Here is a 15,375-nt window from a genome sequence, read left to right as displayed (position 1 = left end):
TGTGTGTATGTGTGTGTGTGTGTGTGTGTGTGTGTGTGTGTGTGTGTGTGTGTGTGTGTATTATAAATCAATATATATATATATTTTAAAGAGCTCTGTGCTGAGTGGATTTCCTCTCCTGCTAGTCTACTCTTTCCTGCGCTCAGGGCTAGTTCTTAAATTTTCACAGAGGTGGTCATTTCTGCTTAGCAAATAAAGTGTTGGATTTTGCCTAAAAGGAACTTGAAATGTAAAACACCAGGTTTCCTAGCTCCAGCCAAGTTTTCTAACAGACGCAAGCCAGAAATGCAAATGATTTCTACAAACTTCTAATCCTGTTACCAATCCCTTGAGACTCGCCCCCTTACCCTTCATCTCTCCCCTGGCTAAGGTTCACATTTTTATTGCATGTTTTCAAAAAGAAAAACACTAGTAAAGATACCCTAGATTCTGGTTTAGGAGCCCCAAGAGATGACACTGAGGTGTGGACTTTAGCAGTTTTCTAATTAAAAAGTCAGATAGTCTGTTTCTCTTTAAAAAGCTCCGACTCCCAGTGTCTGCGCAGCAGATGCTCTGCTGAGAGCTGCTGGGCACCAGGCATCCGGGATCCGCCTCACGCAGCCCCTTCCTGAGGCAGGTCTAGCAAGCAGTGGAGGGCCAACATCAGAAGAAAGGACTCGCATGTCTCCAATATGTACCATTTTACTCAAAACAAATTTTAAAAATAAGAGCAAGTTTTCAGGGGACTTGGAAATCTAAAGAACACAAGCACAATTTTGAAAGGAAAATCATTAAGTAGAAAAGACATCTGAAAAAAAATTAACAAATCAATATAAGAGGAAGACCCAAACCCACGGAACTGTTTAGCGATGGATGAAACACCAATCAATCACAGATCCTTGCTGATTAAGCTCTTTTCTTTTCTAAGGCTCAATATAGCTCTCTTATGAACTTCTCAAGCCGTTGGCATCAACATTTTTCTATGGTGTCTGTGTTCCCTGCTCTCAGCATTGGGTTCTTGCTTTAATTCCAGTTGTGGCAGCTTTTAAACTTTTCAGTTCTTGAATCACTTCCTCCTCACAGCCGCTGGTTTGTAGAACACCTTGTATCATGAAAAGCCGTGCATCTCACCAGGAAAGTGCTCATTTGGCCTATTTCTTTCCAACCTATGGGTCAAGGACTGATATCCCTGCTGTAAGGGATGTCAATTATCCAGAAGAGGACAACTACATACAGACTCTGGAATAACCATTTGCGATTCATCTGGGTCTGTGACATAGAGCGCAGTCAGAGTCCAAACAAGAGGCCAAGAACAGAGCTGTCAGAAGTCAGTCTCCTATAATCTCCATCTTCTGCGGTCGCCTTACTCTAAATCATACTGCGTGACAGTCCAGGGACTTGGCTATACAAAGCGCTCGCCAGATCCTGAGTCTAGACAATGATAATAACAGCGACAACAGCCTAACACATTGGGGTGGGGAGAGGGAATTGCTGTAACGAGGAGTGGATTCCGAAATCACTTAAGTAGAGCTAATTTCTGAACACTGTACATAGTAAGTGTGGACCACTCTTTTTATTTTGTGTTTTGGGGCTTCATCTGTAAAATGCATTAAGCTAGCCCTTGCCAGAAATTCCCTGGATCACTTAAAATGTACAATGCAGTGAAATTTACATCACCACAAGATACCGCCCTGATAAATGTTCGTTTCAGTTGGACATGGGCGTCAGTCGGACCACGACTAAAGCAGCGAGGAGTCGGCTTCGCACTCAGCAGAACCCCGTCCCGCTAGGATTCTAAAGTAGTCTCTGACGGAACACTCCATAAACAACGTAGTAAAACCAAGACGGGGACTCTTTACAGGCAGTGATTAATAAGTCAGGAAGGTTACTGACGGAGGAAACATGAAAAAGGAGAGGTATTTAAATTAGATTAGGCAGAGGCACAAAAACACCAATTTTGAAGCAAAGTAACATACAAGACCTTCTCCCAGGGCACAGAACTGCCTTCCGCGACCTGCCATCAATTATCTGCCTTCTACTGAAGGGCCACGGGCTGTAAGAGTGTTAGAGGGGGGATGTCTGTGCCAGCGTTTGGAGGTCAAAGTCGTACAGTAACTTTAGGGAATCGACTCAAATCAGCAACCTGAGATAGAGAATGAGAGCCTCTGAAGGTGGCTGAGCAGCTTGGCTCTTCCAATTGCAGCTGCAGCGTGTGTGCCCGAGCCCGAGGCCCCGGCAGCAGGAGGTCGCTGGCCTCTGATGCTGCCGGGAACTGTACTGGCTGAACAGCTGGTGCCTTACCTCGGCCTTCGTGGACATTCTGAAAACCCTGCAGTGATCCAACAAACCTAAGAGATTCAACAAAGTCATTACATAACTTAACTATAAAGATTTCAGCAAGCTTCACTTCCTCTACATCATCGGTATCAGAAATCAGGTTCTAAACTTGGGAGTCTTTTGACTTCACAATTTTTTTGACTCTTTTACAGCGCTGGCTTTGTAGTCTGAAATACCAATAAAAAGTACAATTTAAAAATTCAAGTTTTCCTCTGTTGATAAAATAATATTTTGTATTTAAAATACTAAACATGTTTTGCCCCCACCTTAGGAAACTCCAAATATGACACCAAAGCTTTTTCCGGCCAACAGGAATTATATATTTTCTTTCTCCAGTTTGGGGGTGAGGGTGGTTTTCGCTAATAGCTATTTTTGATTTTGTTATTAAAAGGCACAGATGCTAAAACATAAAGAGGAAAGTGTGGATATGCAGACAAGCTAGCTTTGAAACAGAGCTATAAAATGCACTTAACTTGTGGTTGCTTTTTGTATTTGAGCTATCTTTGTTTCTCACTGGGCTTCTATCTCCAGGAGCGGACAAATGCACTAATTTTCTCAATATGGAAAATACCAGCATTAAAGCCAAATAAAGTCGGGTTTAAGATAATTACACTAGATTTCATCAAAGCAACTTGGCAGTCATCAAAATTCAACCCTGGTTAGTTGATGAGATTTCATCAGGCTGCTTAAGAAGCAGGGAAATAAACAAAGTGGAGAGACAATGAAAACAATGTGACAACTATCAAACAAAAAGCGGAGCACAACATTGAACGTTTCCCCAAACGCAGTGCTGAAACCCCAAATTCTCATTCCCCTCCCACCTCCACCCCTCCTGCCTGCACACACACACGTCTGAGAATAAATGACTACCTATTTTGAATTTTCAGTCATCTTTAATTGTGCATTCATTGCATAATATTGATTGTGGAATGATTTGTTACTAAGTACTTAAGGTTGCATAAAAGATGAACAATTTGAGGGCTATATGATTTTTTTTTAAAGTTTTAAAATATGGGTACTTAAGAGGTCACCACCCTTGTTTGAACTCCTTTAAGCAAGTTCTTAATAAATGTAAGCCATTCTAAAAGGAATGGTTCAAATTAGGCTACTGCCGATGTTACAGTTGCAACTGGAGAGGCTCACATGTCCTCCACCTGGTGGAAATTTCACGTAGTGGTTCCTGGGATGTACAGGTCTTATGTTTCTGTTAACGTTGAAGCAGCATGGTCCCAGCAACCCAGACTGCCACTCCTGCTTCAAACAGAGCGACAGAAGCTAGCCAAGTAACTCTTAATTCAAAGCACGTTTGACGACTGGACTAGGTCAGTCTGTGCACTTGGATTCAACAATTGTACCAAAGAGAGTAAGATCTGAAATCAACAAACACTTGACATTTGAGGCAGAAATTACTTTAAATTACTTGCGTTAGCAATACCACTCTCAACATGAGAGTACTATAAGAAATCTATGCTCACATGGAAGACCTGCGTGTGGTTTCCTTCTATAGGTTTTGACATAAGATGAAAAGATAAGAGGGAGGAAGGGATGGGAGGCTACACAATATACCTCTTCCAGGAATTAGCCTTCAGTTGCTTTTTACCATTTCATTTCATTAGAGGTTCATTTCCTTTAGAATTTTCAAGAAAGATGTAGTCTGGAAAATTGATTCTTCTCTATATCGGTGTTTTGGAAACAGACTCTTCATATCAGCCAAAGTCTATTATATATGTTCTATTTATAAGTCCAAGATAATAATCAGAGACTTATTATTAACTCAAGGTTCTAGTCTTTTGCTACCTTGAGCTAAATATTCTAACAAATAAATTAAGACTGTATCAATAACTAACAGCGACCATTGGACTATATCACCAAAAAGTGAGCAGAAAAGATGTCAGGTCTGCCAGAATTTTCTCCTAGGAACATGGGAAGATGACACCTATTGGATAGAATGTTCAAGAGGCAGCTCAAGATGAAGTAAAGTTGTGTTTGGAGCATATCATGAGCTTTCCTAACATACCATATTTAACTGTATGTAACTTGTATATCCACATGAAAACCCGTAAACTACTTAAAGAGGAAATTTTAAAAAATCGGTCCATCATAGAATTTTGCAGGGTCTACCAAAAAAAAAAAGTAGATACATTACTGAATGCAGTCCATGCTAAGTTTCATACAACTATTTGGAGAGAAAACAATGCAAAAATAAAAGGTCAATCACCATAAAGGATATATGATGCAACAGCATGAACAATCCTAATTGCATTACCTCTGAGGAAGTTCCAGGGATTACTACGGGTTGGAAGATAAACAGACTATACGGGAGAAAGTTCTAGGTTTAACGTCTAAGCAAACACCAGGCTTTTCCTTTAGCATCTAACATTGCCATGGAGACCTCTCAGCCTCCCTGCCCCTTAGCTTCCAACATGTAAAAGAGGGGATGTAAATGAGTGCAACTTAAAGTTGTGTTTAACAGAAAGACATGCTCTTTTTTTGAAAAGAGGAAAACATATGCAGGATCCCCAAAATGTAAAAGAGAAAAAAGGAAAGCAACTCTCACTCAACCAGGCTGAGGGGCCAGATCCTCACCTGTGAGAAAGGACCACTCCCGAGCCCAGGTGGAGAGCTTCCTTCTCTTCTGTAAACCCCACTCTTTCTCAAGGTTAAGTTACTGATATGTAATGGGTTTAAGAAACTGAATTTTCATAACAAGATGTCTTTAGTACAGTGAAGCGACACACATCACTGAATGGTATACATCTGTACCCATATTCCTGGCATTAGGCTCATCACTATGGCGTAGGGGGCCAATTCATTTGTTATGAACTATGCCTCGTTGTCATACCCATGCTTCAGTTTCTTTTTAAATATTCACATTCCCAAGCCTGAGGTTTGTAAATGAATCACAAGTGGGCAGAGACTTCCTCTTCCCTGGGATAATTCTTCAGCCTCAAATTTTTCTGCACTGATCAATCCATGGGGCTCAACCCAGTAAACTTTGAAGTATTTACTGAGTTCATTCCTTCTTGGAATTCAACTCCTTCTGTCCAGTTTCCCCATTTTGCTCCCTGTGTTGTTTCAAACAGATTCTCTGTTTGCATACACACATCCTGTTTTTTCACACTTTTGATCACTTGATCTTCCCCCCACTCTCTACTCATTTTCACTTATTCAAAACACGTGATTCCCGGTCTATAGTCAGAAGTGTCACCTCTTCAGCCACCAGTCCGAGAGGCCCTGCAACCTTCATTCCTTTCAGTAATTGAGGCTCGCTCTGCGCCAGGCCCTGTGCTGATCGGGATGCTCAGTGACATCCAGTCATTTTTAGAACTCAATGTGTCAGTTGTTCCGCCTAGATTACACTGTGAATGAGGTGAAATGAATTCAACTTTGAATATGCTGACACCTCTGTTAGCTGGATTGCAAATTAACCTGTACTCCCTCTGCCATCAAAGGTGGTTGCAATCTTCCGTGGTCGGCAAACTGCGGCTTGCGAGCCACATGCGGCTCTTTGGCCTTTTGAGTGTGGCTCTTCCTAAGCCTTAGGAGTACCCTAATTAAGTTAATAACAATGTACCTACCTATATAGTTTAAGTTTAAAAAATTTGGCTCTCAAAAGAAATTTCAATCGTTGTACTGTTGATATTTGGCTCTGTTGACTAATGAGTTTGCCGACCACTGTTCTAGGTAAAGAGAATAAAAAGGTTTCAAGTCAAGTAAAGACAATGGAAATGAAGATGAATGGACAATGGAGAAACAGGACTGAGTGGGTGGTTTTGTGTTTGTTGTTTTTTTAAGTAATAACAGCCCACATTTTCTGATCCTTGACCGTGCAAGACATGGTATGGCCAGGGAATGTTAATTCTTATAACAATCCTATAAAGCAGGCATCTGCTATCCCCATGATACAGATGCTGACACTGAGGCTTAGAGAGATTAAATTCTGAAGTTCGTATACATTCAGGTGGTTGAACAAAGATCTAAGTTCTGATTTGTCAGAATGTGAGGAAGAGATTCAAAGGCAGGGCTGAGAGCCTAGTAACTGGGAGGCTAGTAATCCCATTAGAAAGAGTAGTTGCCCCAGGAGACGTAAGATCTTGAAAGGACAGCAAGGTATGTGTCACCTGTTATGCTGGTGTCTAGGGAAGATGCCCATCCACAGCCAGATCAGTAGGCTTGGGCTCAAACAGAAGATGATCTGCATCTGAATACAGCCATGAAGTGGGCAAAATCAAAAAACACCAAAGAGGCAAGCAGTAGCCAGTCATGGAAAGAATCAACAACAGGATTATATCAAAATGTACCAGAATCTTAAAAACATACCTGTTTGCATATGTGCTCATTTACTCCTCACAACCATCTTGTAACATATTATCCTCATTTCATATATGGCTACACCTTGGCAAATGAACTAATTTTCCCAATGTTATTCAACCAATAAGTGACCAAAACCAATACATAACAAATTTACAACTCTGTACACTACTTTTCCAATGTATAATCATGCACTCTTAAAAACATACCTGTTTGCATATGTGCTCATTTACTCCTCACAACCATCTTGTAACATATTATCCTCATTTCATATATGGCTACACCTTGGCAAATGAACTAATTTTCCCAATGTTATTCAACCAATAAGTGACCAAAACCAATACATAACAAATTTACAACTCTGTACACTACTTTTCCAATGTATAATCGTATACATTGTATAATCGTATACATCACTGAAGGTATAAAATAGAAGCAAATGACTGTTTCCCAAAGACATCCGAGGGTGTATTGGGGGCTTGGAGGGAAGGCTGGAGAAAGAGTCACAAACAGAATGGGCTAAAGGATTAGAATTAGGGGGAACAAATACATGGTATATTGCTTCCCACCGATGCTGCAAACACCACAAATTGATAACTATACACATTTCTCCGAACTCAGCACTTAACTCAGAATCCTTCTCAATCCAATGTTCCAGGCAACTGCCAGTAAACAACGTGCTAAATAAAACCACCTTAGATATACAATTGAAATTGGACCCTGTAGGAACATTTCATCCTTGATCTGAATAATATATGTGCACTTTAAAATTTCAGAGTACTCTGACTAAGGAAACCCCCTTTAGAAGTTAACATCATAAGCTAGAAAATAGGCACTAACACATCCCAGAGTCTTGGTAAATGGCATACAAAAATAGTACTTAGAAAGCACATATAGTTCAGTTAGGGTAAATGCAAAATGTGCCTAGATGTAACAAAATAAACTACACTGATAAAACTGGGGAATGGCTTGGCTTAGAAAGTTGGCAGAAAAAGATATAAGGGTCATAGTGGACTACAAGTCAAGGCAGAATCCTGCACTCTTCAGAAAAGCAAGCAGAACAGAAAAATGCATAAACATCAGAACGCAGAAGTATTTGGTAATTCTCCCAAACTCCGACTCTGTTTAAAGAACTGCCCCCAAATCTGGGACATGCAGTTTATCTTCTGACACCTTAGCAACACGACCTCAGTCACTTCCACCTCCATGCTCAAAAGTCCCCTATGGCTCTCCACTGTGTGCAAAGTAAAATTCAAAAGCCGGTCCTCTCCAGAGAGGCACTTCACCATCAGTGTGCAACTTCGGTCTCTGCTGTGAGCTCCGGTGACTGCCATTCTCAAACTCCGAGCTTCAACCAGGTTCTTCTGCTCACCCCCTTGGACACTAGGAGTACACCATGGCATCTTTCCCCACAACATTCTGTCTAGAAAACTCTCTCCCTTTTTTTTTTAACATGTTTGCCTCATAATATAATTTAAGCTTTGCTCTTCAGGAAGCACTCCCTGGCCACAAGAACTAAAAATGATACTTCTCTTTAAAACATCAGAGCCTATCACAATAGTTATTCATATTTACAAAGAGATCTCTGCTTTGTTTATTTTAATTTGCATTTTTGTCATCCCTGGTTAGACTATAAACTCTTTCATCTGTATCTTCCCTGCTCCCAATCTGTCCATTTCTTTAGAACACAGGCATTAACAGATGTTAAATAATGGGTTTGATGAACCTGTAGACTGCCATTCTCAAACTCCGAGCTTCAACCAGGTTCTTCTGCTCACCCCCTTGGACACGAGGAGTACATCATGGCATCTTTCCCCAAAACATTCTGTCTAGAAAACTCTCTCCCCTTTTTTTAATGTGTTTGCCTCATAATATAATTTAAGCTTTGCTCTTCAGGAAGCACTCCCTTGCCACAAGAACTAAAAATGATACCCTTCTTTAAAACATCAGAGCCTATCACAATAGTTATTCACATTTACAAAGAGACCTCTGCTTCATTTATTTTAATTTGCATTTTCATCATCCCCAGTTAGACTATAAACTCTTTTATCTGTATCTTCCCTGCTCCCAATTTGTCCATTTCTTTAGAACACAGGCATTAAAAGATGTTAAATAATGGGTTTGATGGCAATGGGAAAATCAGGATGGCATTGGAAATTCAGCTCCAATACTTACTACCTGAATTATATTGTAGAAGTAGGTTCAAAAGAGGAATTAGAAGGCACCTTGCAACATATTTCAATAAAGCCAATTCAACTCAGTGAGTATTTACTCAAAATCCATGTAGCTCTCATATCAAATAGTTTTGCCAGATTAAAATAATTGAAGACCAGTCTTGGAGAAAAAACAAAAATCACAAAAGGTTACTTAAAATATCACTGCAGGACGTGAAATCATTGCCAGAAATAACTCTGCATCTAAATAAGGCAACTCCTGATCATACCTGAACATAGTACTATGTAGAAAAGACACCACATTTATTGACAAGTTCAAAGGGTAATTGACCCTCAGTACAAATGTACGTTTTCTAGATTCACTAGACACCAGGCTGTTCTAAATGTGTTCAATATTCTCTAAGAGAATCAAGTGGACGATTCATTCAAATATAACAGGTAAATCAAAGAGTCCTGATTCCATGTTGCCTCTGTCGAGTCACGTTTCATGACTATACCTTCAGCTTTCATTGTGGGATAAGCCTCCCAAGCTGCCTCTCCTTTGGGAAACACCCTTTGCTACAGTGATGCTGAAGACACTGTCCACTATGCTACTCATGGCTCTGGATGTGAATCCCCACTTGAGAAATACGTTACAGTGTGTCTACCTATGAACCTAGAATGCTTTCTCTACTATGAGAATTATCATTGGTGTCCTCAGTCCTTTTTTATTTTTATTGATTTCAGAGAGGAAAGGAGAGGGAGAGATAGACACATCAACCATAAGAGAGAAGCATAGATTTGCTGCCTCTTGCATGCCCCCTACTGGGACTGAGCCTGCAACCCAGGCACGTGTCCTGACCAGGAATCCAACTATGACCTCCTGGTTCATAGGTCGATGTTCATCCCCTGAGCCACAGTGACTGAGCTAATTTCTGAATTCCATGATGTAGGACCCATCCCTCCCACCCACATGCACACACTGGAATGTGTCTGAATTGGAATGAGTATTCATATCTGTGTGTTGTGATATAGGTATATAAAGTGTATGTGTATATATTCATATATTTTTATGTATACATATATATATATGCTGTCTATATATGTACACATGCATATGGTTGTGTAGATATATACACACATATATGGTGATTTTTCCCTTTAAAAGCTGTTACAAAATTGATATTCTATTTTATAATTAATCACTTACTTTAAGAATAGCAAGAACCATATCTACTTTTCCCTTTGCCTGGTAAGAGGCCCAAATTTTTAGCCCAATTATTTCAACCAACACATATTTGTATGCTCTTTTTTTATCAGTCCTGAGCTCTCATTCTAAGTTTTTCCTAGTTCTGATCTTTTACTAGTAAATTTGTTTTGTTTTTAGCACGTTATTAAATAACCTTTCACATTCAGTTATTAAATTCTTCGAGTAATGGGCAGGATATAAGGGCATAACATTAGTTATGAAAGGTCTCTTGACTATATACCAGCTCAAATACAAGAAAATAATACTGACACAGAAGTATTAGGGCCAAGTATTATATAAAGTCATCTGCAAAGCAAAAATCTACTGCCTTTACATCATTAGCCTAAATTAATTGCAATCACTTTTGCCACCTGAACCTTCTGCCCCCTCAGTTGCACAAATAACTTGATCATCTCAAGCTCTTCTGTATGATGACAACATGAATCACACTGGGATTTTAGTAAAACTCTGTCATTATTTCCATTAAAATGTGTGTGTGTGTGTGTGTGTGTGTGTGTGTGTGTGTGTGTGTGTGTGTTTTCTTCCTGCGTCCTGATCCTGGAGGCTTTCCACAAGCACAGCTCTGGGTCATTCCAGTAGCTGGAGAACATTTACAGGAAGTCTCAGTGAGCAAACTGCCTGCACCTCTTATCAACACCAGCCAAAGTCCCAGAGAGGTGTCTGATGAGGAACATAAGTTGTTCTACAAATTCAGTAGGGGGTTTATACTTGAGACTCTCTTATCTCATGAGGAAAAAGAAAAAAAGTCCTCTGGAAGCGGCGGGGTTGGGGGAATCCAGCACTGACACCATGTGTGCCCTATTAAAGTTGTTTTTATTTTAGAGTGCTGTAAAAATTGTTGTATATATTTTACATTAAGACCAGAGTAGCTTACTGCTGTGTAAAATTCATAAAAGAAAGGCTCCTTTGGAATTTTCCCGTCCTTGCTTTGTTGCACACAGAACATCGGGCCTTTGGTGGCATATGCAGTTGAGAAATCCTTTTTACAAGGATCCGTAAAAGAGACGAGTACATGGTGCTCCCCACTGTAATTAAGTGGGGCTGGTGCAGACTGCAGATGGGAAGCTGCAGAGAAGAACACCAAGGTGTGGCTTCTCGCACTCACGCCTCCCTGGCCCCTCGGGCAAGCCCGGCTGGCACCAGGACAGGCTCAAAATGAAACAGGAGAAGCGGTTCCCTTATATCCCACCCTCAGCCTCCACGGGATGGGTGCTATGCACGCCCCAACACTCCCGCATCTCAGTCCAAGACGGTGCATGTAGTCTTGCACTTTCTGGACATTCCGTGATGTCCCGTGCACACCACATTGCAGCCCACTTTTCTGCTCTTCCACTTCCTCAGACCTGTACCCTCTGAAATGTGACAATTAGTAGGTCTGAAAGAATTCATTGCTAAAATAAAACCCCCAGAAAAACAAAAACAGAAGACACCGACAGGTGTGAATAGTTATCACCTACCCACTCTCCAGCAAACAAGGAAAAAAATTGAAAAGTGGTGGGTGGAGGGTGCAGAGAGGGTGGGCATACTTCCCAAGATGCTGCCTAAAGTTCATTGTTAAGATTGCTGAAGCAGGAATTAGTCACTTTTTTGTTTGTTTGTTTGTTAATCCTCGCCTGGGGATATTTTTCCATTGATTTTTTGAGAGAGTGGAAGGGAGGGGGAGAGACAGAGAAACATCGATCTGAGAGACACATGGATTGGTTGCCTCCTACAGGCACCCCGACCAGGGTAGAGATTGAGCCTGCAACCGAGGTACATGCCCTTGATGGGAATTGAACCCAGGACCCTTCAGTCTGTGGACCAGCATTCTATCCACTGAGCCAAATCAGCTAGGGCAGAATTCCAGACACCTTAGCTGCTGAGAGAAGTATTTGAGAGCAGGTGGATCTTAGCTAACCATCAATTTAATATAATAGTTATACATTAACATTTGAAAAGTGGCTGCCTCTGGGTGACTGTCCCAGTTTATAAACACTATGAAATAACCTTACCATCAGCTGCCATGTATCCAGAGGTCCCTGGGAAATAGTACAATTTGCTATTTAATTTAAAATGACTAACACTCACTGATTTTAAAATACAATGAAGTATTTAGCATTGCAGAGGGGGAGCAAGAATGCCCCCTTTTTCAGATGCTGTCTTCTTCATATAAAAATTTCAATATCTACATTCCAGACAGCCATGAAAGTTTCAAAAGAAAAGAGGTTTTACTCTTATCCTCTCTTCCAAACTATTCTTGAGGTTGGCATGTATAAAACAGACCACATAAACTGCAACTCAAATGTAAACAAAATGTACAGAAATAAAGAACACATGTCTAAAGCATATTTTCTTGACCCTTATCCTACTGAAAATGTGCTTATTTCCTGCTCTCAGTTTAATCCATCACAATCTACAACCATATTTAGTTATATTATCTAATACCTAGTCCACATGTTGCTGTCAATTCATATACAGAAAGCAAAAATTAGAGAGGTCTTATTACTATTGCTTTTTAAAAAGAAAATGTTTGCAGAAATTAAGGGTCTAAATCACTAAAAAAATATTTTCTTTTGTTTCCTACCAAGTTAAAAGACACTTAAAAAAAAGGAGATAATGGTCAAGTAAGGTCTCATAAGAGGAATAAGTTATTTTCCAATAGAAACAGTATGTAGTAGTAGCAGATTCCATATTTAAGTTTTAACACACTCCTGAGAAAATATTAGGGCTTAAAGAATTGCACTATATTGTTACTAACAATTGTGGTATGGTGAGTTGAGGTAGCCAGGAGTAGAAGGGATAAAAAGCTATCTAAGCACATGTCGAAGCACCACCTAAATTACCCTAACTGTCTGACTGCTTCTATGTGTCAGAAAGAGAAAAACCATGCGGGGCACAGAGTGACTAGGTGTGGGGTGGGGCAAGGATCCCAGTGCTTCTGTGCAGACCAGGGAGCAAAGGGACAGAGATGAATGGTGGGTGGGACTCAACATAAGGCAGCCTCAGCGAGAGGGTGACTTTGAAGGACTAAGGATAAAAAATAAAAAAATAAAAAGCTTGAAGTCACTCTTTTTCCCCCAACAAACTGAGGATGAATGACAGTAAAATGATAGAAGAAGAGGTCTTAGTAGGGGCAGCTGAACCAAAACAAAGCCAGTGAGTGGCTCAACACTTCGGCATTTACTAAATGACCTTTGGGGTATGTTCCGCTGGCTGTTTCAAGTTGGAAGATATTGGGAGGGGGTGGTGATGGCAGAAGGCCCTGGGTGTTGTTGTTTTTTAAGTATTTGTAGAGCAAAAGCAAAATGATGTGTCTGTTGGAGGGAGAAATAGTTTAAAGTTGGCTACTTCAATGGTGGACAACCATGGCTCTGTCTTTGATTTTTATTATAAGGAACAAGAAAAAGGCAGGGGAAAACTTGCGTTTCCGAGGCAGCAAAATATTGGTCCTACTTTTGGCTCTACCACTAGAAACTTGCTGTGCATCACCTTGGTCCAGTCAGAGCCTCCCTAAATCTCAGTTCCCTCCTCTACCCTATGCAAGTGAGAGAATCAAGATGGTCACATGGCATAGCCACCGAGTCAGCAGCTAAACAACTGTCTCGAGGTCTATCCAAAGCTCTCCTCCATTCAGGTCTATAATCAAATGGTACTCCCTCAATTTCTCTGAATACCCTACAAAAAATATAGGCACTCCCAACCAACTCTTTCACCGGCTCCGAATCCTGCTTTATTTTTCTTCACAGCCTCTATCTCCGCAGAAAATTATGCACTCATCCACTTTCTTGCCATGATTCCCATTAGAAAAGCTCTAAAAGGACTCATTATGCCTAGCCCAATGATTGATACATAGCCATGCTTGATAAATATCTAATGAATACACTAAAAGTAGTTGTCGTGAGACCTTACAAAATAGTGAGTCCCATACAGTCAGGACAGGGTATCTCAGGCTGAGGTTATGTTGGCCGACCCTGTGAAGGAGTGGAAGATTACAGCCACTCCCAAATGTCAGCATTTCCCCCTGTACATGAGCATCTGCCAACTTTGTCTCTCCACAACCGTGATTTCGTTTTTCTATTTGTTATTTAAATATATAATGGTAGCATGCTTATATTTTTCTATTAATATATTGCCTAATATACAACATGGTTCAAACTCAAAATTCCTTTCATTTAAAGATTCAAGTTATAGCCCGGCCAGCATTGCTCAGTGCTTGAGCATCGACCTATGAACCAGGAGGTTAGAGTTTGATTCCCAGTCAGGGCACACGCCCGGGTTGTGGGCTCGATCCCCAGGGTCAGGTGTGCAGGAGGCGATGATTCTCATCATTGATGTTTCTATCTCCCTCTCCCTCTCCCTTCCTCTCTGGAATAAAAAAGATACATTAAAAAAAATAAAGATTCAAGTTATATGTTAAGAGAATAAATTTGTCGCAACAGGGTGAATTCTATTCATTAGTGAGCTCAGGGTGGAAGAGAGGAAAGGCAGCTATATCTGCAGTGAGTATGGGCTTCGTTTTTAAGTAATCCATTATTTTCCCCCTTGTTTCCTATATTCATTTTTCAATATATTTTTCCTCTCCCTCATTATCCACCTTTCTCCTTTCACCATGGTTTTTTTTAAGCTCTTCTCTTTTTTGCCCTCCTGCTATCTTGGTAGCTAAACAGGTCATATGTGGATTTAAAGCCTTGCATAGTCTTTGAGGGTTGGCTACCTGTGAGAAAGAAAGAGAAAGAAGAAAGATTTGAAAGCTGCCCGATGTGAAAGTCTTGGCACATGCCCAGTGCAGCTGATGAAAAAGTGTTCTGTTCTTTGTTCGCTAAACAGCGCTCCTGGGCTTCCAGTCTCTTCCTCGCCCTTCACATCTCGGCCACAGAACTGGCCCATATCTTCTAACAATGAATCTTAGAATCACTGGGTTTTAGAACTGGGCTGGATCTTAGAGCTCGCCTACCCTCATACCCTCCAATTAACAAATGAGGAAATAGAGGCCACAAGAGGTTAAGTGTGTTGCCCAGGGTCACAGAATTAATGACTTGACAGGGTACAGAGACCCAGATCTCCTGATCGCCAGAACAGAATCCTGAAAAATGAGTGTCAGCAAAGCCCAAGAAACTCTACAGGCTACTGTCATCAGAAATGGAAGAAAAGGGAACTGATTAAAAAGAAAAGTTTGGGAAGGAACACCAAGTAACTTCAAGTGTAAATTAATCCATGACTTAGGATATTTTCAGAGAATCTTCTTTTAAAAGCAAATAAGCATATGACCATTACGGGGAAGATAGGCTGAAGCATCACACCATTTAAAAAAAAACAAATCTTGCATCCATTATTTTCTTATTTTTT

General features: G+C 40.5%; 1 protein-coding gene across 2 annotated transcripts in view; it reads right to left on the bottom strand.

The window, feature by feature from the left end:
• The window catches only part of RSPO2 (R-spondin 2), a 143,472-nt gene that overhangs the window by 32,341 nt on the left and 95,756 nt on the right, over nucleotides 1-15,375 (bottom strand). The window lies entirely within an intron of this gene.

Source organism: Myotis brandtii, unplaced genomic scaffold (assembly GCF_000412655.1).
Source record: "Myotis brandtii unplaced genomic scaffold, ASM41265v1 scaffold285, whole genome shotgun sequence".
Classification (NCBI taxonomy): Eukaryota; Metazoa; Chordata; class Mammalia; order Chiroptera; family Vespertilionidae; genus Myotis; species Myotis brandtii.
This window is presented reverse-complemented; position numbering and strand designations above follow the sequence as displayed.